The following is a 26,000-nucleotide window of genomic DNA, read 5'->3' on the forward strand; positions in this document are numbered from 1 at the left end:
AGCAAACGTGTAGCCACTACGCCACGGGCCCCGGCTATCTTCAGATGTTATTAGGCCAAATTTGAGCAATTTTAATGTATCTATTGCAGATTTATAGCTGTATTTCTGTGTCCCGATTATTGCGGATACAGGCTTTATGTTCAAAAGAAGGAAAAATACATGCTGAGGTAATGGGTTCAATTCTCGCTCGGTCCAGAAACTTTTCGTAAAGGAAATTTTCCTGACTTCCTTGGTTATAGTGTATTTTTGTACCTGCCACGCGATATAGACATGTCACATGGTCATTAGCAGGGGAAGTTCTCAGTGAATATCTGTGGAGGTGCTCATAGAACAGTAAGCTAAGAAGCAGGTTTTGTCCAAGTGAGCAAAAATTAGACCCAATGACCATTCGGCCTAATGACCTTCGGCCGAATGGCCTTCCGCCGAATGGCCTGACAACCTCCCGATAGTGCACAACTCCTCCATTTTTTTTTTTCTTGCATCGAAAGCAAAGACCTTGCTTTTAGGAGACTATAACGAACTTATTATAAAACAGCTTTCGGTATAGGAAAGTAAGAAAAACGAACCATGGTTTTGTAATACGATATTCGTTGAAAACAGTCAAAACATGTGTACCGGTATGTTATGGAAATTTGAAATGACAACTTTCATACGCATAAGTATCAAAACGTCAACATTATCCAGCATCCATCGGTCATGCGCAATGGGAGTCGTATCCCATAAGGCGTCACATGCTTTCCAGAAAAAAAAAACAGTTTCACACATCAAATCGAATACCAGTAGCAACTTACTGGATAAACAGATATCTAATAAAACATTGACGTCAGGCTACCGTGAATGTTAATGATAGTTGATATGACTTTTGAAAGACCTTGAAGATGTTCTGCAATCAAGGTTTGATGAATTTGTCCTTCACTTCACGTAAAAACCATACATATCCAAAATTCTCAAAAATAATTTTGAAAATCAAAACAAACCATATTTTTATTCAGAAAACGTAAATTTTATCTACAAACACCCTTCATCTCCTCACATGACCAGCCGGAAAATTGACCCATCATGCTTCGTATTCAGATAAACTCAAAACACACACACACTCCAACGAAGAAAAACGCCGGGAAAGCGTGGGAAAAGTGTTAAACCGAAGTGTATCCCACACCACTCGTTGGGTGGTGTTGGTACCATGGCAGCGAAGGACACAGCATCCTTCAAAGGTTGGTTCATCGTCTCGTCGCAATCGTTTGCTGATTCGCGTGCAGGACGGAAGCACCGTTCTTCCTCCGACGTGATTGCAGTGCGAAACTGAAAGTGAAAATTGCGTTCTAAGTGGAAAACTGTGTCTGAGATACCGTAGCAGTATTAGAATCTTCTTGCTCTCTTGGATATTAACCTCCTGAAGGGAAAACCAAGGATTACCAGATTACCTCAACCCCAAAGTAAGTTTTCTCTTATCTATTTGCAGCCACCTTAAAGTAATCGACCCAATTAAAGTCTCAATTACAACCTCAAGAGTTCTCATATCGATTGACCGACACCACTTTTGATGCGCATTTACCGCGTGTTTTTTTCTCGTTTCGAAGAATTTTCTTCTCAATCAACCGGGAGACCCCTCCCTTCACTACAGATGCTAGTGTTAGGACGTTCATATAGGAACCCCCGTTTTCCCCGTTCGTTCGCAGTGCCTTCTATGGAGAAAATACCGCAGAGAATGATGAAAATTTAATTATCATTCCATCATCTTCTCAAGTGGGAGCCAGTACCAGTGCTACGCATTTCACACTTTACGCGAAAGGAATGCTGCGCTTGTCGTCGTCGGTGCAGGCGGCACAATGAAGTGATGATAGAAGTTCGATTTGCTGGCTTTGTGTGTGGGATGATGTCCTTTCCCACGCAGTTCACTCGAATGGAATGTATTGGATGGTGATGGGGTGGTTTATCCTTGCTTTACTGGGTCGCCGGAAAAGAGGTGTTAAATCGCTATCGCGTCTTTAAAATTCAGTTGGTAAGCCAGTCAGATCTCTTATTTGTTTCATCATATTATATCTTTCTGGACAACGCATCCCTAAGGAAGAATCACGAGTTCCACGCAGAATGACGGAAAAAAGTTCGATTATATGACCATGATGCATCTGTGATTTATCTTATACCTAGCATGTGTTTTCCGATCCTCGAAAAATAGTGCACACCAAAATCTGGGAAATGGCCAGTTCGTGTTTTTTTTTTTTGAATACTGTCTTCTGACATATCATTCTTCATGATTTTGCAAAACAAGAACTCTAGAATGCATTTCGAGACTTTCTGGAGATAATGGCCACTATCGGAGATACTCCGGGAACCTGGTTTCCCCGGTGAAGTGGTCAGTTCGTGTTTTTTTCTGAATACTGTCTTCTGACATATCATTCTTCATGATTTTGCAAAACAAGAACTCTAGGATGCATTTCTAGACTTTCTGGACATATTGGCCACTATCGGAGATACTCCGGGAACTTGGTGCCCCCGGGGAAGTGACCAGTTCGTGATTTTTTTCTGAACCCTATCTTACGACATATCATTCTTCATGATTTTGCAAAACAAGAACTCTTGAAGATATTATGAGATTTTCTGGAAATATTGGCCACTATCAGAGGGACTCCGGGAACCTGGTGCTCCCGGGGAAGTGACCAGTTCGTGTTTGTTTTCTGAACCCTGTATTGCGACATATCATTCTTCATGATTTTGCAAAAACAGAACTCTAGAAGGTATTTCTCGACTTTCTGGACATATTGGCCACTATCGGAGATACACCGGGAACCTGGTGTCCCCAGGGAAGTGGCCAGTTCGTGACTTATTCTGAATCCTGTATTGCGACATATCATTCTTCATGATTTTGCAAAACAAGAACTCTAGAATGTAATTAGAGACTTTCTGGACATATTGGCCACTATCAGAGGGACTCCGGGAACCTGGTGCCCCCGGGGAAGTGACCAGTTCGTATTTTTTGTATGTCTTGCCACAGAATTGATTTTTGCATATCTTGACCACTATCAAAGGTATTCCAGGAACCTGGTGCCCCCGGGGAAGTGGCCTGTTTGTGATTATTTCTGAAGCCAGTCTGGCGACATATCAATAGAAGACATTTGGAGACTTTTTGGATATACTGGCCAGCAGCAGAGGAACTTGGCTCCCCCGTGGAAACCGCCAGTTCGTGATTTTTTTTCAGAACCCGGTCTTGCAACATTTCAATCTTCATCATTTCGCATAATAGGAACTCTAGAAGACATTTCAAGACTTTTTGGAAATATTGGCCACTATTAGAGCTACTTCTGGAACTTGGTTCCCCGAGGAAGTGGCCAATTTTTGATTCCCTCTGAAGCCTGTTTTGCCACATACATATCAAACTTCTTGATTTTGCAAAACAAGAACTGTAGGAAACTTTTGGAGAATTTTTAGATATACAGGCCACTATCAGAGGAGCTCAGAGAACCTGATTATTCCAAGGGAGCCACCAGTTCGTTATTTTGAACACGGTCTTGCAACATTTCAACCGTCATAATAATGCAAAACAAGATCTCTAGAAGATATTTAAGGTATTTTTGTCATGTTAGCCACAATCAGGAGATACTTCTAGATACTTTTTTGACCCCCGTTTTATGACATATCAATACAACAACTTTGGACATATTGGCCAGTCCTTCAGGAACCTGTTTTCTGATAAGAGGCCAAATTGTGAAAATTTTCTAATCCTTGTTTTTCGACACATCAATATTCATAATTTTTCCTCCTCAAGCGGTTTACAGTTAACACAAATAATTTCTTAGGGAAAAGGTTTGTGGGATATCTCGTTGGATTTCGCTCGATTATGTTCTGAATTTGAAGGAAGTATTTTTTAGAGGTTCTTCAAAGAGTTTATCTTTAGGAATTCTTATGAAATTCTTCCAAACAGTTCCTCAGATTACCTCCAAAAGTACTTTCAGGATATGTCGACGAATGGGATATATACATGTAGTTTCTTGATATTTCCAGATATCCATATCCAGATATACATTTCCAGATATCCAGATTTCCAGATATTATCCAAAATTACTTTTTTGTTCTCCCTACTGAGTTTCTCTCTGGGATTCCTCCAAGGATTAGGTTATCTTTTGGATTTCGGTCTGAAGTTCTTATTTGGACACCTAAAATAATGTTTGGCGTCTGTGAATTTTCCAGGAACTGCTTCTAGGATTGACCCAGGTGCCAATTTTTAAATTCCTCCGCCAGGAATTGATATATTTTTTCGAAGAACGAACTCTGGGTTTTACTTTCTGAAATTGCTCCAGGAGTTCCTTCTGAAATTCACCCAGATTATTATTTGGATATTCCTGTAAGAGTTCCCCGGCGTTTTCTTCAAAAGCTCCTATGATAATTGTTCCAGGATTTTTTTTCTTCAATAGTTCCTTTTGAAACTTCTACATGAGTTCCCACAGAATTTCTGCTTGGGATTTTTTCATAAAAAAGTGAAATTCTATCCATTTTGAAGTTCCATCTGCGATTCATAGAAGAGGTCCTTTTGGTATTCTTCCAAGGAATCCTTCTGAGATTTATCCATGGATTTCTCCTGGACGTATTTCCGGGAAACTCATACGAGAATCCCTGACCCTATATTTGTTCAAAAAAAATAAAAACAGTCCACTTCTGGTCAGGGGAAACCACGTTCCGGAAAAAGTACCTCTGTTAGTTGCCAATATGTCCAGAAAGTCTTGAAATATCTCCCAGAGTTCTTATTTTGCAAAATCATGAAGAGTGATACCTCGCAAGACAGTATTCAGAAAATAAATCCCTGACCACTTCCTCGGGGGCACCAGGCTCCCGGAGTACCTCCGATAGTGGCCAATATGTCCAGAAAGTCTAGAAATACATCCTAGAGTTCTTGTTTTGCAAAATCATGAAGAATGATATGTCAGAAGCCAGTATTCAGAAAAAAACACACAAACTAGCCACTTCACCGGGGGTACCAGGTTCCCGCAGTACATTCAATTGTGGCCAATATTTCTAGAAAGTCTAGAAATGCATTCTAGAGTTCATGTTTTGCAAAATCATGAAGAATGATGTGTCGCAAGACAGGATCTAGTAAAAAAAATCATGAACTGGCCACTATCCCGGGGGCACCAGGTTCCCGGAATATCTCCGATAGTGGCCAATATGTCCAAAAGTCTCGAAACGCATTCTAAAGTTCTTGTTCCGCAAAATAATGAAGAATGATATGTCGCAAGATAGGGTTCAGAAAAAAAATCACGAACTGGCCTCTTCCCCGGGGGTACCAGGTTCCCGGAGTATCTCCGATAGCGGCCATTATCTCCAGAAAGTCTCGAAATGCATTCTAGAGTTCTTGTTTTGCAAAATCATGAAGAATGATATGTCGCGAGACAGAGTTCAGAAAACAACACGAACTGACCATTTCCCCGGGGGCACCCCCGGAGTCCGTCTGATAGTGGCCAATATTTCCAGAAAGTCTCAAAATATCTTCAAGAGTTCTTCTTTTGCAAAATCATGAAGAGCGATGTGTCGCAAGATAGGTTTCAGAAAAAAATCATGAACTGGCCACTATCCCGGGGGCACCAGGTTCCCGGAATATCTCCGATAGTGGCCAATATGTCCAAAAGTCTCGAAACGCATTCTAAAGTTCTTGTTCCGCAAAATAATGAAGAATGATATGTCGCAAGATAGGGTTCAGAAAAAAAATCACGAACTGGCCACTTCCCCGGGGGTACCAGGTTCCCGGAGTATCTCCGATAGTGGCCATTATCTCCAGAAAGTCTCGAAATACCTTCTAGAGTTCCTGTTTTGCAAAATCATGAAGATTGGTATGCTGCATGTGAGGTTTTAGCTAACGTTACAATGTGGCCACCATGAGCGATAAGGAGGTTACCCCACGACTCCCCGGAATAATTCCGGAACCATGACCGCTTCCGTAAAGTGGACTTCGGTTCCTAAAACTAGAAGGAATTTGTGATCGATTGGTGCAAAAAATTTTAAAATCCGTTGAAAAATGACTGAGTACCAGCCATTTGAATTTTGAAATTTTCGTCGAAATGGGGGTTGGGGACGTATGACTTATGATTTAGGTAACGAGTTAGGACTGCCTAAATAGAAATTTTTCCTAAAAGTGATTTGAAGATAGCAAAGCAATAAGAAGGGCAAAGGGGGCCATGCTGGGTTTCAGAGTGATTTCATTGGTATTTCAAGGGGGGTTCTCCAGGGGTATTTTCGAGGAGTTTCGAAGGGTCTCAGTTGCGTTACATGGGATCCGATTGGGTTTTAAGGGGATTACGAGTGCATTTCTGAAAACCTCAGAGGATTTTTGTCGAGTTTCAGAGGCGTTACGAAGGTGTTTTCGGGGATTTCTGAGGGTCTCAGGTGCGTTACATGGGGTCCGAGGGGGTTTTGGGGGGATTCCAAAGGCATTCCTGATAGCTTCAGATGATTTCTGACGAGTTTCAGTGGCGTTACTCAGGCGTTACGTAGGCGTTTTCGGGGGCTTCTGAGGGTCTCAAGTCCGTTACATGGGGTCCGAGGGCGTTATGTACATAGGGAGATTTTGAAGGCATTTCAGAGAGCTTCAGATGGTTTTTGGCGAGTTTCAGAGGCGTCACTCAGGCGAAACGTACGAGTTTTGGGGGCTTTTGGGGGATTTCAGGGCGTTTTAGGAAGCTTCAGAAGATTTTTGACGGGTTTCAGAGGCTCAGAGGCGTTTCGCAGGCATTTTCGGGGGTTTCTGAGGGTCTCAGGGGTTTTACAGAAGATTATGAGGGGGGTTAAGGGGGCCTACAGTTTCTGAAAAGAAAATACATTTTGGACACAGCTGCTAAGTAAGCTTCAGGGAGATTTCAGCGGCGCTTTAAAACGTTTCAGACGTTTCAGCGGCGCTTTAAGCGTTTCAGACTGTTTACGATTGTAGATCCGATGATGCTCAAGGGAGCGCTTAGAGATTCTTAAACAAACATTGAACTTACTGTCGTAACCGCGAAAAGTCACGAGCCAAAACTCCACCAGACGACGCACAACACGCATCCGTCCGTTTCAAGTTTAGCCAACAGAATGCCGTAGTCCACGTCCACGCTCAACCTGAAGGCTGAGCCACCGCCTAGCCCGATTCGCATTCTCTTTCTCATTCACTCTCACATATTCTTTCTTCCCCATCATTCTCTAGTGCCATCGACCATCAGTCTAGCGAGCATGCATCGCACGCATACATTCACACGACTGTCCTGCCGCTGCTTCCATGTTCGAAAGTGGAAAGCTTCATGTTCGAAAAGCTCAAAAACAAATGTGACAGTTCTGATGCACTCTCAAAGTATTTGATGCAACGTTTAAAATGTATGAGCGCTTGCACGCTGACGTCATCACTGTCTCCTTCTCTTTCTTTCTTTCGGCGTCGGTCCATAAAGCCGTCCTTGCCCTCAAAAAAAATTTGAGGGCAATGTTTACAAATCGTATGAGAATTCGATGAGGTTATGTTTTTGATGCAAGCCTCTATACTAAAAACCAAATTAAACACTTCAAGTATTTTCAAATAATTTACTAATTAAGCTCATCACATACACTACACTTACCACTTGTCAGCACAAAATTGCATGAGGCTGTGTAAGCATAACTTTTATTCAATCATGTAAGCACACAAGTTATGCATGTAGATTCGATGACTTATGCTCAAGAAAGACCTTAGGAAACCGTATACAGTCCCAAACTAATCTCATCCCCCCTCATTGCTCCCCCCTGAGCACGCCCTGAACTCCCCTTAGCTCCACTTAATTTCCTTAAACCAACCTTATACCTAATCTAAACCACTTCTCTCTTCTTGGCGTAACGTCCTCACTGGTACAAAGCCTGCTTCTCAGCTTAGTGTTCTATGAGCACTTCCACAGTTTTTAACTAAGAGCTTCCTCTGCCAATGACCATTTTGCATGTGTATATCGTGTGGCAGGCACGAAGATACTCTATGCCTAAGGAAGTCAAGGGAATTTTCTTTACGAAAAGATCCTGGACCGACCGGGAATCGAACCCGTCACCCTCAGCATGGTCATGCTGAATACCCGTGCATTTACCTCCTCGGCTATATGGGCCCTAATCTAAACCACTCCAACTGCTCTGTACACAATCAGATTCCATTTAGGTAACGTCACTTAAATGGAGGGACCTAAATAGATATTACCTAAATGGATTCGACCTAAATGGAGGTTTGAGTGTAAAATGTTCGTAAGTGTTTTCGCAAACATTTATTATATTTATTTAGGCTCACCCAAATTTCAATTTTTTCTTATGTCACCCCCCCCCCCTCTCGGTAAATTTTTGTCAGAATTAAACATTTTGAGGGGGGGGGGGGGCACCATAAGCGCAAAGTTACCGTTCGGTAACAAGGTAGTCGAAGCTAGAAATCGAAAGATAAAAAGTAGTTCTTTCAAATGAGGAAAAATAATTGTTGTTTTGTTGGAAAATCTAAGATTTCTGGAGAACCAAAGATGAGCCATTTTCATGGAAATTTGCCTTTTTTGTGCTCCGTCCCGAAAGGGATATGTAAAATATGTTATGTAATAAACCAATAAAATGTTTTAATACTTTTTATTTGACGATTATTACTCCAGTGTTCAGCTTTTGAAATAATAATGAATGAACAACCAAAACGAATTGAGCTTATCATTTTCTAGAAAACTATACCTACATAAAAACTTTAAAAATTCCCACTCATCAAGGTTCACCGATAACGACCAGTTACTTACTATAGTTTGATGCTTCCACCATCTGCTCAGATTATCAACTATATGCACCGTTAACCCGAATTGAATGATGTTTTGCTCCAAATCCAGGGCATCCAATGATTACACGGTTCAACCACCTCATTAGCTCGTTTCATCTCACAAACTGCGGCGACATTCGTACAAAGCTATAGTGTAGATTGTAGCTGCAGTGCGACATCATTACCGCCTTCCATAGCATATTATATTGGAATAAACCATGCTGATGGAGAATCCCTGACCTGACAGCGGAGAAAGGCAGGGCATTGTCATTCCTCACTTATCAGTAATCAGTTCAGCATCCTCGACTCGGACGATGAAGCAACAAGTGTAAATAATGGCGCTCGTGAAGAGATTGAACATAGTATGAAGACTGTGTGAAGTTCCAACCATAAGAAGGAACAATTAGTTTAATGCGAATATAATCTTCGAATATAGGCGGCAGCATCCACAAACCGGGATGACTAATTTGGTGCGATTTGTTTGTGCCGAAGAAAGGCAGCAAGCGTGCAGCGATTTGCGTCACGTGATCTCATCCTCTTTACTTCCGAGGCTTGTTTACTACTGGGGTGGTAAAGCGTGCAAACACATCATACAATTAGCTCTACATTGTAACGCAATTTTCCAGTTGATGTCCTTGCAGTTCCATGTGCGTCATTGCCGGGGTTGCACCCACCGCACTCGGTGTTTGTCCTGTCATTGGCATGCGTTGTTGCACATCCCGGACAAAAAACACCGTACAAATATAATACAAAATCAGAGAGATCAGACATTCAAGATAGAACAAATTTTCTCTCGAAATCTGTGCAGGAATCCAAATAAAAATTCGTTGAAAACACTAGCGCCTCCGAACACCATATTGCATTAGTCAGTGGTGGCGAAGTAAAAATATCAAGATTAGTATTATATTGAACGGCCGCTAACGGTAAAGTTAGAACAAAGCACAACTAACTGCTACAATGCATTGCGATGTATCGGTCAAAGTAAGGCCTGAGTGTCCTCTGCTGTACGTAGGAGTCGTCTTCATTTGACTCGGCCCATAGCTGTGCATCTCGAGTAACGCACTCTGCTAAGAGTCCACAAACTGTCCTCCACTTGATCGCCCCACTTAGCTCGCTGGGCACCACGTCTTCTTGCACCGGTCGGATTGTTCTCGAGAAACATTTTTATCGAGTTGCCATCCGACATCCTGATGACGTACTCCGCCCACTGTAGCCTCACGATTTTCGCGGTGTTGACGACGGTTGGTTCTCTCAGCAGGTGATGCAGCTCGTGGTTCATTCGCCTTCTCCAAGCCCCGTCTGCCATCTGCACTAAGCCGTATCAGTAGGTCGGCTCTAAGCCGTAGATGGTACGACAAAGCTTCCGTTCGAAAACTCCGAGGGTGCATAGGTCCTCAGCAGGTATAATCAAAACATGCCCATGATGACTAACGGTCTAATCAGGGTTTTGTAGATTGTTAGTTTTGTGTTTCGGCGAGCTTCGTTCCATCGTAGAGTTGTGCGGAGTCCAAAGTAAGCACGATTTCCTGCCACAATGCGCCTCTGAATTTCTCTGCTGGTGTCGCTGTTGGTGCCCACCAGTAAGCCTAAGTACACGAATTCCTCAACCGCCTCGATCTCATCACCGTCGTTTTTATCACCGATAGACATTCGGGATGACGGGCGCGTTAATTCCTCCCATGCCCCATGGCAGATTGTCTCAAATTTGTGAGTTATAATATCAATATCCTCGGGGTGTCACTGATACTCGAACTACAGTTTATAAGGGAATTTGTACTCGTGCATAATCTAAACTCCTCTATAATCTCCTCTGATAGTCACTTGAAAACCCTCTGAAACCTTGCTAACCCCTTAGAATTGCCTTCGACACCTTCTACTTGAGACTACCTGAAACCCTTTGAAACGCCCTGAAGCTCCTCTAAAACATCCCTGCCACTCCATTGAAAGCCCGTTGAAACCCTCTGGATCACCCATGAAATGCCTTGAAGCATGCCTGAAACTCAATTGAAAGCTATTGATACCCTCGGAAACAAGCCCAAACCACCTGAATCCCAACCGAAACACTCTAAAATTCGCCTTGTAAGTCCCTGTGACTCTTTTGACAACCCCCTCAGAAAATCATGAGGTCCCCTGGAGGTTCGTTCCAAAAACTCCTGCGAAACCCATAAATTTGTCGGAATCTCCATGGCTTGCCCCATGGAACTCCTTAAATTCCGTTGAAAACCATTTAACCCCATGAATACCACGGGGACCCCTATGAAACCCCCAGAAACACCATGAAATACATCTAAAAGCCCCTTGTCAGTTCCTTTAAACCTCCTAAAACTCTCAGAAACTCCCATAAATGCATGCGAAACTCCCCAAAATCTTTGGAAATGACTTGAAATCCCTTGTGATGCTTCGTCCCAGGAATTCTCTTGGAATTCCTTCCGGAATTCTACTAAGCATTCTTCCTGGGATTCTTTCAAGTATTTTTCTAAGGATTCCATTAAGAATTCCTTCCAGGGGTTGCTCCCGGTATTTCTAGAGGGATTTCTTCCGAGATACTTTCAGTGATTCCTCCACAATTCCTCCAGGGAGTTCTCACAGGTTGCCTGCATAAAGATTTCTACCCAAATTTGTCAAAAAATGTCTCTGGAGCTTCCACAAAGGATTCCTCCGGGAAATCAGAGATCCTCGCGGGATTCCTTCAAAGATTCCCGAAGGGATTTCATCCGGGTTTTATTGGGGATTTCTCCTGACATTTCTCCAAGATTTTGTTAATGATTCCTCCAGGAGTTCTTGCTTCTCCCGGAATTTCATCAGGGAATTCTTCAAGCATTATTCACGTATTCTTAATAGTTTCTCCACGAATTCCTCCAAGGATTTTTTCACTGATTTCTCCCGGGATACTTTCATATCTCTTCATAGCTTCTTGATTTCCATTAGAGATTCTCCCCGTTATATATACTTAATTGATACTTGATGGGCTACAACTCGTAGCGGTGAGTCTACGCCTCGGTCCTGGGCCAATCGCTTCCAGTCGCCCTGAACGTTTAGAGTCCTTAGGTCCTCCTCAACTGCAAAAAGCCAACGTGTGCGCGGCCTTCCACGAAGCCGACGACCCCTTCCTGGTTCTCTGCTGAATATAATTTTAGCTTGTCGTTCCTCCGGCATACGAGCTACGTGTCCAGCCCACCGCAGCCTGCCGTGTTGTATTCGCTTCACTATATCCATCTCTTTATATACCTGGTACAATTCGTAGTTCATGCGACGCCGCCAGATGCCGTCCTCCAGTTTACCGCCGAGTATTGTTCACAGCACTTCACGCTCGAAGACTCCAAAGGCTCTCCGATCAACTTCTTTTAACGTCCACGTTTCATGACCGTATGAAGCGACCGGGAGAATCAGAGACTTGTACAAGGCGAGTTTTGTCTTCGTTTGCAGCCTGCGGGACCTCAGCTGGTTTCGCAGACCGAAAAAGGCCCGATTTGCAGCCGCAATCCGTTTTTTCACCTCGCGGGTAACATCATTATCGCACGTACGTCAATAGAGTACCAAGATAAACAAATTCATCCACAACTTCAAACTTTTCCCCACGTAGCACCACTACCACGGCCGGACCGACGTTGAACACCAGCAATCATGTACTTAGTCTTTGTGGTGTTGATCGTAAGTCCAATCCTCGCAGTCTCCCTCTTAAAAGGTACGAACGCCTCTTCCACGGCCCGACGGTCGATTCCGATGATGTCGATATCGTCCGCGAAGCCCAGGAGCATATGCGACTTCGTGACAATGGTTCCGCTCCTGTGCACACCAGCTCTCCTTATCGCTCCTTCCAATGCTATGTTGAACAGTAAGTTCGAAAGAGCATCGCCCTGCTTCAGTCCGTCAAAGGTTACGAACAATGACGAAATTTCATCCGTATCCCGTACACTTGATTTCGATCCGTCAAGCGTCGCACGAATCAGTCTGATCTGCTTCGCCGGAAAACCATGTTCGATCATAATCTGCCATAACTCGTTTCTCTTCACTAAATCGTACGCCGCCTTGAAATCAATCTTGAAATCAATAAACAGATGATGGGTCTGCAAGTTGTACTCCCGAAATTTATCGAGAACCTGCCGCAGGATAAACATCTGGTCCATCGTTGATCGGCCCTCACGAAATCCTGCCTGATATTCGCCGACGAGGGACTCCTCAATCGGCCTAAAATTTTGTACGCTGAATTGAGGAGTGTTATTCCTCTGTAATTCGCGCACTCCAGTCGATGCCCTTTCTTGAAAAGAGGGCAAATGAGACCATCCAACCAACTAGCAGGCAGTTCTTCCTCCTCCCATATCTTCAATATTATACGGTGTAAGAGTTGATACAGCTGCTCACTACCGTGCTTGAGAAGCTCGGCCGGGAGTTTGTCCGTCCCAGCAGCCTTGTTGTTCTTCAGTCCCCTGATGGCTGTCTTGACCTCGTCTAGCGTTGGAGGTTCCACAGCTTGTCCATCGTCGTCGATTCAAATTCTGTCCGTCGCTCTTCCACTCCCACCGTTCAACAATACCTCGAAGTGCTCTCTCCACCTGGCAGCCACCATTGTCTTGTATGTTAGCAAGTTTCCATTACGATCGTTGCACATGACGGGAAAAGGCGCTGGTTTTCTCCGCACGCCATTGACAGTTTCGTAAAATCTCCGCATATCATTCTGTTCCATACTCTCTTACGCCTGAGCAATCACATTTTCCTCGTGTTCTTTTTTCGTTTTGCGGTGGATTCGTTTTTCGGCTATTCTTGCTTCCCTATATCGCTCCCTGCTCTGCCGGGTCCCCGACACCAACATCCGGCTTCTGGCAACATTCTTCTCGTCCGTTACCCTCTGGCACTACTCGTCGAACCACCCGTTTCTAGGTCGTCTTTGAGCAGTACCTATCACCTCACCTGCCCCGTTATATGTATTCCTTTATTATTTATTCTCGGCATTCCTTTGTTGATTCCTTCCGGGATTCCTTGAGGGAATTCTGTAAGCATTCTTCATGTTTTCTTCTGAGCATTCATTCAGAAATTCTTCCTAAGATTTCTCCCGGGATTACTTCTGGTTTTTACACAAATTATTCCAGAGGATCCATCAGGAATTCCTCCAGGATGTTTGTGCAGTTTTTGCCGGAATGTCTTTATTGATGTCTCCCTGAATTTCTTCATCAGTTTTTCCATGTTTCCCTTAGGGATTCAAGGATTCTTTTTTTCTCTCAGATATCCTTGATTACTTTCTACTGAGATTCGATTAAGACTTATTCTCGTGCATCCTCCTGGTATTCTTTCAGATATTTTTTCTCGAGATTCTTATTGATTTTTTTCTGAGTCCTTCCTGATTTGTTTTTAGGGATTTCTCCCGAGATTCCTTCATGGGTTTTTCACGGGATTCATTCATTGATTTTTCACGGGATTTCTTTGGAGATTTCATCCGAGTTCTCGTAATTTCTCCCATGCATGGATGACATGCTCCTCAGTGCATCAACAAGGATGAGCGGTTTTAATATGAAAATGAGCTGCACTGTGTTCATTTTCAGTGCGCAATGCCTTCTCCGCTCCCAGGTTACCGTCAAGGTTTTCTCCACATGATGGAAAACCATCAGGGATTTCATCCTGGATTCCATCAGAGATCCCTCCCGGAATTTATTTATTGGTGTGTACCAAAACTATTTTATGATTATTTTTTTTTTTTGCAGTTTTCTCAGGATTATCCTGATGCAAATTATCTTTAATTTCCTTTTGGGAATCTTTCCTGGGATTCATTCAGGAGTTCTTCAGGATTCTGTCAAGCATTCCATCAGAAATGATTTCAGGAATTCTTTTAGGATTTTCTGGAGGATACCTCCATTGGTTCCTCCCGAAATTCTTCCATTGGTTTATACTAGAATTCCTTTACAGAATACTTTTATTTCATCGGAGATTCCTCCCAGAATTCCTTTATTGATTCTTCCTGGGATTCATTTAGGAATTTCTCTCGGAATTTCTTCCAGGATTCTTTCGTGGATTATTCCAAGGATCACATCCTGGATTTTCTCCCTGATACCAATAGAGATCTCTTACGGGTTTGCTTCAGGCAACCTTACTATTTCGAGAAAAAATTGGCGATTAGCCTTGAGTCGTTGTCAACAGGGAGCGAAATATTACAACTTCATCGGTGCAATCGCCCGAATGAATACCTCTTATCTCAAACAAATAAATATCACTTCACTTTTCGTTCTCCATATCAAAATATGCTATTATTGAGCTTTTTTCCTCTGCTCGGGTAGCATACGATTAGGTTCGAAACCGATCAGCGGTGTCGGTGATTATCTTTTGCCGTTGAGCAGATGCCTTGTAGTCAAGCCGTTCTTTTCATCGCTTGATGAGCTCATCACGAGACATAGTTGACTTGGTATGTGTGCACGTTTGTGTCGGTATATTCGGATGCTTTTTCTGTGTGCACAGTGCACCGCAAGCGCTCGGGCCGCATCGTTTCTATTATAGATAGTAGAGTAAACATAGATCCGCATAGATGAATCCGTTGTATCCAAATGAACTGTCACAATCTGTATCCAACCGAGCATGACGTCACGATTTCTACTACAACAATGGAGTGAAAATAGAGGTAATAAACTATAGAGGAAGAATGTCGCTGGCGTCGCTGCCGGAACATCTTTTGCTGGCGGGGATAGGCAGGGATATAAATGTCAAAGCGAAAAAGTATGCAGTTTGACAGGTAGATACCCGGGATGTTTGCGAAAGAGAACAAAGGGAACAGCAGCGACATTCGTCCTCTATAGTTTTTTAACTCTATTGGAGTGAATGACATCATACTCAACAGTCACACTCTTGAAAAATTCACACGCTTGAAATATTTGACTCAGTGATGTCCGCGTATCTATGTTTACTGCACTATCTATTGTTCCATTCGGTATTGCTGAGCCGAATAAACAATCGCGTTGCGACGCAAGCAGATGTGAACACAATCGTTTGCGCTTTTCATTATATCTGTCCTTCCATATAGACCTGTGCGCCGACTATATTTTGCTCGGCGGCGGCGTGAGGGCCATTTTTGACCGGCGGCGGCGGCGTCATCGGCGTGACGCCGTTGGCAGCTTTCGGCGGCGGCGGCGGCGGCGTGAATCGGCGTGACCAAAATTTGACCATGATTTAAATATTGGCAAAGCGAAAAAGTTGCCATTACGCTCTTGAATTTGTAGTCTGAGCTTTTTCATGACCATTGATTATGTCATCACGTTATTACGTGTTTATTACGTTGAAATGAATACACTGAAGTTTTTTTTTACGCGGTTTTTTTACGCGGTCCATCCTAAAAAAAACCGCGTTATTTCAAGACCCGTCGTAAAAAAAAAACCGCGTTATTTCAAAAACCGTCGTAAAAAAATCCGCGTTTTTTCAAAAACACGCGTAAAATAGTCAGCACCACATCTAACGTGACTTGACTTTTTTTACGACGTTTACGACGGGTCTTGAAAAACGCGGTTTTTTTTACGACGGGTCTTGAAATAACGCGGTTTTTTTACGCGGTTTTGTTTTTACGCGGGACCATTACCGTCGTAAAAAAAAACTTCAGTGTACCTTTTTATTTCTGTTCGGGTTCGTCACTGTGTGATTAGACCTATTGCGATTTTTTTACTTATTCGTTTATTGGAAGGCTTGGATAAACGAATAAGTAAAAAAATCGCAATAGGACGCCAATAGGACGCCACATCCCAAGAAACAGAACTAGCTGAATAACAGTTTCTTAAACTAAAGTTTGATCAAGAGTTATTTTTGTTCCACTCTTGTACAGCAAAAATGTTTTTTGGGAAGGACATAAATGAGCCGAAATAATTTGTACATTTTTATTTTTACGTTGTTTACATTTTTCAAATTTTTAACTGCCTTAATACTTTATTAGTTTGGGAAGCCGAAATACTTGCGACTGTTTCGAGTTTAGGGTAAACATTATTGCAAATGAAGGGCAATGAAATATTGATTTTGCTACAGTTTATTCTTTCGTTTTCTCAGAATCTTCAGAAGCTATCAAATTGGATAATGAAGTCACACTATTTACACTAGGCAATTCTCGAATGATTTCAGGGAGGAATCTCAGAAGGAATCTTAGGAGGCTGAGAGAAACTCATGAAGAAATCCATGAAGAAAATTCTGGACTATTCTCTGCAAGAACTGCTGTATGAAACTCTGCAGAAACTTCTGCAGGAATCTCTGGCGGTTCAACATTCTCTTTTAAAGATCTCTGCAGACAATTCTGAAGAAATCCTTGATTGAAGTTTTCGAGAAATTTCCGAAGGAAATCCAGGACGAAATTTTGAAAGAAATTCCGGGAGGATTCCCCAAATGAATTCAAGCAGGAATCCCAAGGGAACTACACAGCAGGAATTTTCAAAAGAATTCCAGGAGGAATCCCCGACGCAATTCTAGAGGAAATTTCTAAAGAATTTCGAGAAGGAATCTCCAAATGATTTCAAGTAGGAATCAACGAAAAATATTGAGAAGGAATCTCTGAATGAATTTCAGCAGAAATTCCTGAGAGAATACTAGGAGGAATTTCCGAAGGAATTCCATGAGGAATCCTTAAAGGAATTTCAGGAGGAATCCCATAAGGTATTCCAGCAGGAAATTCCGAAGGAATTGTAGGAAGAATCCCCGGAGGAATTCTAAGACGAACCCCCGGAGGAATTGTTAGACGAATCCCCGGAGGAATTCTAAGCGGAATCCCCGGAGGGATTTCGTGAGGGACCTCCGAAGGAATTCTAGAAGGAATCTTCGAAGAAATTCGAATAGAAATCACCTTTTAGGAATTTCAAGATGGAATCCCGAAGGAAATCCAGAAGGAATCCCCTACAAAATATCAGGAGAAATCTGCGAAGGAAGAATCCTCGAAGGAAGAACCGCTCAAAAGAAACCCCCGAAGAAATTCTAAGAGGAATCCCAGAAATTACTCCAGGAGGAATCCTCGAAGGAATTCCAAGAGAAATCCCCAACAGAATTGCATGAGAAATTCTCGAAAGAATTCTATGACGAATCACCGAAGGAATTCCAGAAAAGAGAAATCACCAATGGAATTCCAGGAGTAATCCCCGATCAGGAGAAATCCCTGAACCAATTTTAAGAGGAATCCGCGAAGAAATTACAGGAGAAATCCCTGCAGGAATCCCACAAGTCACCTCAGAAGGAATTCCGGGAGGAATCTCCCAAGGAATTACAAGCGGATTCCTCAAAAAGAAAATCCCGAAGGAATAATAACACGAATCCCCATAGGAAGTGGAAGAGGAATCTCCAAAGAAATTTAAAAAGGAATCCTCGAAGGAACTCTAGAAAGAATCTTATAATACCAGGAGAAATTGACAAAGGAATTCTGGAAATCACCGAAGAAATTCAAGAAGGGAATCCTGAAGGAACTCCAGGAGGACTGATTCCATGAGGACTGATTCCATGAGGATTTTTTGAAAGAATGAAGGGCAGAATCTCCGAAGGAAATCTAGGAGGAATCACGAATCCCCGAAGGAATTCCAGGAGGAATCCACGACGGAATATCAAGAGGAATCCCCGAAAAAATCCCAGGAGGATTTGATGAAGGAAGTCCAGGAGGAATCCCAGAAATTCCAGATTTTTATTTTTTAAGGAATTCGAGAAGAAATCCTCAAAGTATTTCTAGGAGGAAGCATCGAAAAATATTCAGGAGGGATCCTCGTAGAAATTCCATGAGAAAACCCTGAAATAATTCTAGGAGGAGTTCCCGCAGGAAGAAAAAGAGGAAACCCCGAAAGAAGTCCAGGAGAAATCTCCGAATTAACTCCTGGAAGAATCCCCGAAGGAAGTCCAGGAGAAATCCCTGAAGGAGGTTCAGCAGAAATATGCGACGGGATTTCTGGGAGAATTCCTGGAGGAATCCCCGAAGAAATGAAAGGAGAAATCCCTGCAGTAATCCCGGGAGGGAACTCATACAGGAAAACTGGAAGGAATCTCCGAAGGATTTCCAAGCGGGATGCTCGAAGGATTACCAAGAGGAATTCCCATAGGAAGTTCAGAAAAAAACTCCCAAGGAATTCCAGGAGGAAACCCCGAAGGAATTCTAAGAGAAATCACTGAAGCAATTCCAGAAAGAAATCCCAAAGGAATTGTAGAAGGACTCCCGAAGGAATTCCATAAGGAATCAATGAAGCAAATCCAGGAAGAATCTCCGAAGAAATTCTAAGAAATTCTAATCATCAAAGTAATTCCAGGAGGAACCCCCGAAGGAATTTCAGGAGAAATCCACGTTAAAATATCAGGAGAAATCCCCGAAAGAATTTAAGGAGGAATCCATGAAGGATGTCTCGGAGGAATACCCGAAGAAATTCCAAAAAGAATGCCCAAAGGAATTCCAGAAGACATTCCTGAATGAAATCTAGGAGGAATCCCAGGAAATCCAAGGGGAATCCCTAAATGAAGTGCAGAAGAAATCCCTGGAGGAATTCAATGAGGAATCCTGGTGGATTCTTCGAAAGAATTCTAACCAAAGGGATTTGATGGAAGATTAGAAGGAATCCTCGAAGGCAGTCTAGGAGGAATCCCCGAAGAAATTACAGGAGAAATTCCTGCAGGGATTCCAGGAGAAGGCTCGAAGCAATTCCGGTAGGAATATCCACAGGATTTCCAGGCGGATTCCTCGAAGGATTTTCAGCGGATCTTTCTGGGTAGGGGAAAGGATTTGCAGGAGGTATTCTCTAAAGAATTTTAGAAGGAAATCCTTGAAAATTTTTTGTAGAAACTCCATGAAAGATCACTCAGAGTATCCTGGAGATATGCCTGATTGTAATCCTAAGGGAATTACCGAAGGAACTCCTAAAGACTGGATTCGAAAAAATGAGACACTCAAAATAATGTGTAACTTATGATTGCGTTCACAAAAACAGCTGATTTTTTAACCAGGAATAGCATGCTATGTGTAGCTAATACCCTAAAAAATTCATCAAAATCGGTTCAGTATTGGCGTAAATATTGTCGATACAATAAAATGTGATTTTGGAAATTTTGGGCTTCCATTTTAAAAATTGTTTGGGGTATAACTTTGGTTGTTAGCTCATCAAAACGTCTGCAAAATTTGACTGTAAGTTCTTCAAGCAAGTCATAGTAAGTGGTGAAAATTTCATTATAATCGGTTCAGTACTTTTATTTTAACAATTCAAACAAAAAAACGGGGTTTTCAAATTTTGGGCACTTTTTAACATTTTAAAATTAGTGTGCATTATTTTGACTGTAGTATTGGCGTCACTGTCCCGATTTTTTTTTTTGAAGCTTCGACAGTGTAAAATCGTTGTGTTAATCTGTTCTCAGTGAAAATTTCAGCCATTTTGATTGAACATTTTAAAAGTTAGAGCAGTTTGAATGTCACTATACCAAAAACCATATCTGCTTATTGTGACATAGTGCTTCATATAGCTTTTTAAAGGTCAAACCAAATTGAATGAAATTTTGTCACAATACATCTACATACGTACTTTTTGTACAGAAAAATTTTGATTAAAATCGGTATTTTTGGCTCTACAGTTTTAGGTAAAAAATGTGATATTTTTTAAAGTATTTATTTTGCCCAAGATTCTGAAATGGTAAGTCTCTTGTTTCGACGATATCTCCGCCAACACTTAACCGATTTTGATGAAATTTTTATGGTATTAGCTACACATAATTTACTAAGGATTTGCAGGAGGTATTCTCTAAAGAATTTTAGAAGGAAATCCTTGAAAATTTTTTGTAGAAACTCCATGAAAGATCACTCAGAGTATCCTGGAGATATGCCTGATTGTAATCCTAAGGGAATTACCGAAGGAACTCCTAAAGACTGGATTCGAAAAAATGAGACACTCAAAATAATGTGTAACTTTTGATTGCGTTCACAAAAACAGCTGATTTTTTAACCAGGAATAGCATGCTATGTGTAGCTAATACCCTAAAAAATTCATCAAAATCGGTTCAGTATTGGCGTAAATATTGTCGATACAATAAAATGTGATTTTGGAAATTTTGGGCTTCCATTTTAAAAATTGTTTGGGGTATAACTTTGGTTGTTAGCTCATCAAAACGTCTGCAAAATTTGACTGTAAGTTCTTCAAGCAAGTCATAGTAAGTGGTGAAAATTTCATTATAATCGGTTCAGTACTTTTATTTTAACAATTCAAACAAAAAAACGGGGTTTTCAAATTTTGGGCACTTTTTAACATTTTAAAATTAGTGTGCATTATTTTGACTGTAGTATTGGCGTCACTGTCCCGATTTTTTTTTTTTTGAAGCTTCGACAGTGTAAAATCGTTGTGTTAATCTGTTCTCAGTGAAAATTTCAGCCATTTTGATTGAACATTTTAAAAGTTAGAGCAGTTTGAATGTCACTATACCAAAAACCATATCTGCTTATTGTGACATAGTGCTTCATATAGCTTTTTAAAGGTCAAACCAAATTGAATGAAATTTTGTCACAATACATCTACATACGTACTTTTTGTACAGAAAAATTTTGATTAAAATCGGTATTTTTGGCTCTACAGTTTTAGGTAAAAAATGTGATATTTTTTAAAGTATTTATTTTGCCCAAGATTCTGAAATGGTAAGTCTCTTGTTTCGACGATATCTCCGCCAACACTTAACCGATTTTGATGAAATTTTTATGGTATTAGCTACACATAATTTACTATTCCTGGTAAAAAAAAATCAGCTATTTTTGTGCACGCAATCAAAAGTTATACATTATTCTTTGTGTCTCATTTTTTTCGAGTCCAGTCTTTACAAGATTCCCTGAAGGAACTCCTGTAGGAATTCCTGAATGAGCTTCTGGAGAAATCTCTGATGTAACTCCTGAAAGCATCCGTGAGTCTTTCTGAAAAAATCTCAATCTCAATCTTCAATTTGAGAGCACTTGACACTGAAGAAGTCTGTAAGTCACAGACGAAATAGGCCTATCTGTCCGAAGATAAGCACAGTAGTAGAATTAAAAGGAATTTGCTCGTCCTTTCTAGTTTTCTTTAAAAGAGTTATTCATTTTTTATTTTCTTTTGCAAAAGTGAAGTATTGGTGAAGTGTTTTTAAATTAAACTAGAGTCTGAAGTAACAAGTTCTACTAAAAGCTCTAAAGTAATAGTAAAATTTGAAAGAACCCCAGGAGCGATCCCTGGAAAGAACTGCTGTAGGAATTTCTAATGGTACTTCAGAAGGAATCCCTGCAGGAACTCCTTATCTAATTTCTAGAGACCTCCTGCGGGAATTCCTGAAAAAACTTCTCGCGGGATTCTTGGTGGATCTTCAGGTGGCATTTATGAATCCTCCTGAAAGAATATTTAAAGGTAGAAGAATACCTGAACGAACTCCCGTTGAAATAGCTTAGGGAACTTCTGAAGGACATCCTAATGAACACATGGAGGCATCCCTGAATCCTCCTGGAGCTATTAGGGAAACACCTGAGCGAACTCCTGGAGAGATCACCGAAGGAAATTCTGGAGCAATCCTTGAAGAACTCCTGAAAGAATCTCTGCAAATTATTCTTGAGGCATCCCGAAGTAATTCCAAGAGGAATCCCCGAAGGATTTTCAGGAGGGATTCTTGAACAAATTCCAGGAATTTCTGATGGATCTCCTGGAGGAATCTCTGAGGAAACTCCTGGACTAGATCCTAGAAACACTCCTGTAGGAATTCCTGAAGTTACTCTCAGACTAATCTCTGAAGGACCTCCCGTGAGAATTCCTGAAGGATCTTCTGGATGAATCTCTGATGTGACTCTAGCAGGCATCCCTAAATTCTCCTGAAATAATGTTTGAAAGTACTCCTGCCGAGATCTTCCTGAGAGATCTTCAGAAAAAAAAAACATCCTGGAGGCATCCCTGAAGATTTTTCTGGAGGAATCCTAGGTGGATCTCCAGAAGGCATCACTGAATCCTTCTGGAAGATTCTCTGAAGAAACTTCTGAAGAGATGTGAATGTGTGTTCTAAGAGTTGGGAAATCAGTAATTGTAATCAAACTCTTATGATAGTGATCGTGAGATTTTTTTATCTTAACTTTATATAAACTTAATTTTGTTCGTGCACTGATCACCGGCGCGAAAAATGAAAATCGGCGGCGTGACAAACAGCGGCGTATGGCGCGCCGCCGATACCTCGATCGGCGTCGGCGTGGGACAAAAAGTGTCGGCGGCGGCGGCGTGGCGCGGCGGCGCACAGGTCTACTTCCATATCTTTTCTCCTGATCATCGATGATTGGAACACAGCATAATCACGCGCGATTATAATACAATGATGAGCTGTTACGAGCATTCAATCGGTGAAAATAACAACATTGGCTTCAGGGATTTCTTCCGTGATTCCTTCAGAAATTCCTGCCAGTATGACTTAATTTATTCCTCCCATGTCTTTTCTATTGATTTTATCCAGAGTTTCTGTGGAAATTCACCTGGAGATTCATTCAAAAATCATTCCAAGATGTTTTTATGAATTCCTTAGAGATTTATCCTGAGTTTTCTTCTGAGATTCCTTCATTGATTTCTGCTGGAATTCCTTCCGGCACTCGTTTAGGTACCCCTTCAGAAATTTATTTAGGTATTCATTCCGGATCTTTTCAGGGATTCCATCTGGAACTGACTGACTCCTTCATATATTCTGTCAGAAAGTCTACCATAATTCCTTTATTTCCGGAATTCTTCCAAGGATTCCATTGGGGATTTCTTGTGGGAGTTATCCTGGCATACCTTTAGGGATGTATTCTGGGGTTGTTTCAGTGATCTTTACATAGCCATATAGAAGGCTTTACGTTCCCACTGGAACTTGGCTTGCCTCTCTTCAACTTACAGGGTGCGGCAGGAAAAAATGCGAAAAGTTCAAGGCACTGTTACACGCCAAATATGGGATATATATGACTATTTTTTCATGACAGTGTATCAGTCAATGTCTATATTCTAGCAAACTCTAAACTGCGCGCCCAATGGCTATTAAACAAAATGACTATAACAGTAACAAAATTAGCTTGAATTCGATGAACAACCAGACCACACTGATCCAGAGTCATGTAGTTTCACATACTAGATGAAATAAGTACATATATTTGATGATATTGTAGAGAAAATTAACAATTTTGTTTTATCAGATACGAAATTTAGCGACCTGTGTGCTTTTCTGCGGTTTGACAGTTCTGATTGTCTTCAGCTCCAGGCGCCGCCCTGTTAAGGTTAGTGACCAAGATGGGAAAATTTTCAATTAACTTTTCAGAAAACTAACCTATTAGAGATCATGGAACGTTGAAACATAGATTGATTATAATCAAATGGACGTCAAATGGACGAAAACGAGGTTTGAAGTTGAAAAACACTTTCGCATTTTTTCCTGCCGCATGCTGTAGTGTTCTTTGAGTACTTCTACAACAGTTATTAATTGAAGGCAGCTTAATTTACTGGCCATTGCCTGAGTTTGTATATTGTGAGGCAAGGACAATGATACACTGTCATGGCCAGGAAGTCGAGAAAATTTTCCCGACCGAAACGGGAATTGAATCCACCGTCTTCGGATTGGCGATCCATAGCCTTAACACATAGACCAACTGGATACTTCCATCAGTGATCTCTGCCGGGATTTGTTCAGGGATTACTCCAGGATATTGAAAGTAATTCCTTTTTAGATTCCTTCATAGATTTCTATCGGAATTTTTGGGGATTTTTTCCGAATTCTTCCTGGATTTTCTCTTTTCTTTCTTTTATTCGCCCTTACGGGATTCCTTCAGGGATTCTTCCCAGAATTCCTTCCGATGTGCTTGAAATCGAATAATTACGTGAAATGTCAAGTTTAAATTTCACTTTACCAACGAATTGAAAATTTTTCTAGTTTTGCGTACGACGAAGTCAACCGTACCGAAACAACAACTAGCCGAATTGTTCTTCATCACCGTTCAGTTGTTACTTTGTCTGCCCACAAAAGCTATATGGCACTTAAAAGTTCGATTTCATTTCTGGAGAATGCAGCAAAAGCGCTCCAGCTGAATAAATATTTTTTTTTCCCGTCGGTGAACTGTAAAAATAATTTGTCTTCGCCTAGGGAGGATGCAAGCAAATGTGCGCGTGGATTTTCTGCATATGAAACATCGTATTTCACAACCACGGATGAAGATTTCTTCGTTGCACTGTGATGTGGTATTATGGTGGCAACACTATTAATTGAAATATCCTAGCAGTTATCATAAAACTTCATCTATCTCTAGTTAAAGCTTTCTGCTCAATCGAACTTTGAATACATGATTTTATTTGGTATACAACGATAGCATTTGACCGACTTTTCTGATAAACACATACGGTGAAATCATAATTCATAATTTTTAAACATCCTATTAACATATTATCACGCAGAAGGTATGCCGGGAGTTGAACTCAGATTGTGCCCAAAGTAGACGTGAACTAGACGGAAATAGAATTCGAGGGACAATTATTCAGTCTTATTATTTTAAGAAAATTTTAGTTATTTTACAATCTTTCTTATATGAAATTAAAGCTATTTTATGGAATAGTAATTGATACCAGATTGGCCATGAGGTGTTAGATAAGGCGCAAGAATTAATCCGATCATTATTGGTAGGTGCTGAGATAGGCGGGAATTACATAAAACCCTATGTAGGGGAAATGGTCTATTTTCGACAATTTTGTTTTCTTCGTCATCGAATGAGTGTAATCAGTTTCGTACCTTTTAATTCCGCCCTAATTGCTTATCCTTAGAGAGATACGCGTATTTCGACTACCACTTGTAAGATTACAAATGGTAGTCGAAATACGCGTATCTGTCAAAGGATAAGCAATTAGGGCGGAATTAAAAGGTACGAAACTGATGACACTCATTCGAAGAGGGTATTCTGCTTAGAGGGTTCGAAAAAGTCGGTACAAGATTCTTCGTCATGTTTTTTTTTTTTTTTTTTGAATGCAGTTGAACTTAGAGTTGGCCTCAAACCAAGTTTCAGGAAGTTTGGCCGACAAAAACATGACGAAGGGAACAAACCTGCCGATAATACCCATCGTCACCCTAGTATCTCTTTCACGCGTTTAAAGTTGTCTAGTAACTATTAGGATCAGATTGAAACGATAGTATAAAAATTGTGCTGAAATTATGCTGGAGTAAATTATTAAATGTGGAGGACCTATAGTGAAGATTGTTTTTAAACTACACCATAGACAACTAATCATATTTGTTTTATTGGAACTTGACTATGATAAAAACAAAATTGAAGATTCAAATTATGAGACACCTT

The 26,000-nt window shown here is 41.2% G+C and overlaps 1 protein-coding gene across 2 annotated transcripts in view; it reads left to right on the plus strand.

Moving 5' to 3' along the window:
• The first annotated feature begins 1,191 nt into the window (after positions 1 to 1,191).
• Positions 1,192 to 26,000, plus strand: part of LOC109425342 (Y+L amino acid transporter 2) — a 103,181-nt gene continuing 78,372 nt past the window's right edge. The window contains exon 1 of one of the 2 annotated variants that reach the window (XM_062846480.1): positions 1,192 to 1,436. The gene's annotated coding sequence lies outside the window, so the exon portion shown is untranslated. The remainder of the gene's footprint in view (positions 1,437 to 26,000) is intronic. The other variant, XR_009996453.1, reaches the window with a different exon arrangement.

Source organism: Aedes albopictus, chromosome 1, assembly GCF_035046485.1.
Source record: "Aedes albopictus strain Foshan chromosome 1, AalbF5, whole genome shotgun sequence".
Classification (NCBI taxonomy): Eukaryota; Metazoa; Arthropoda; class Insecta; order Diptera; family Culicidae; genus Aedes; species Aedes albopictus.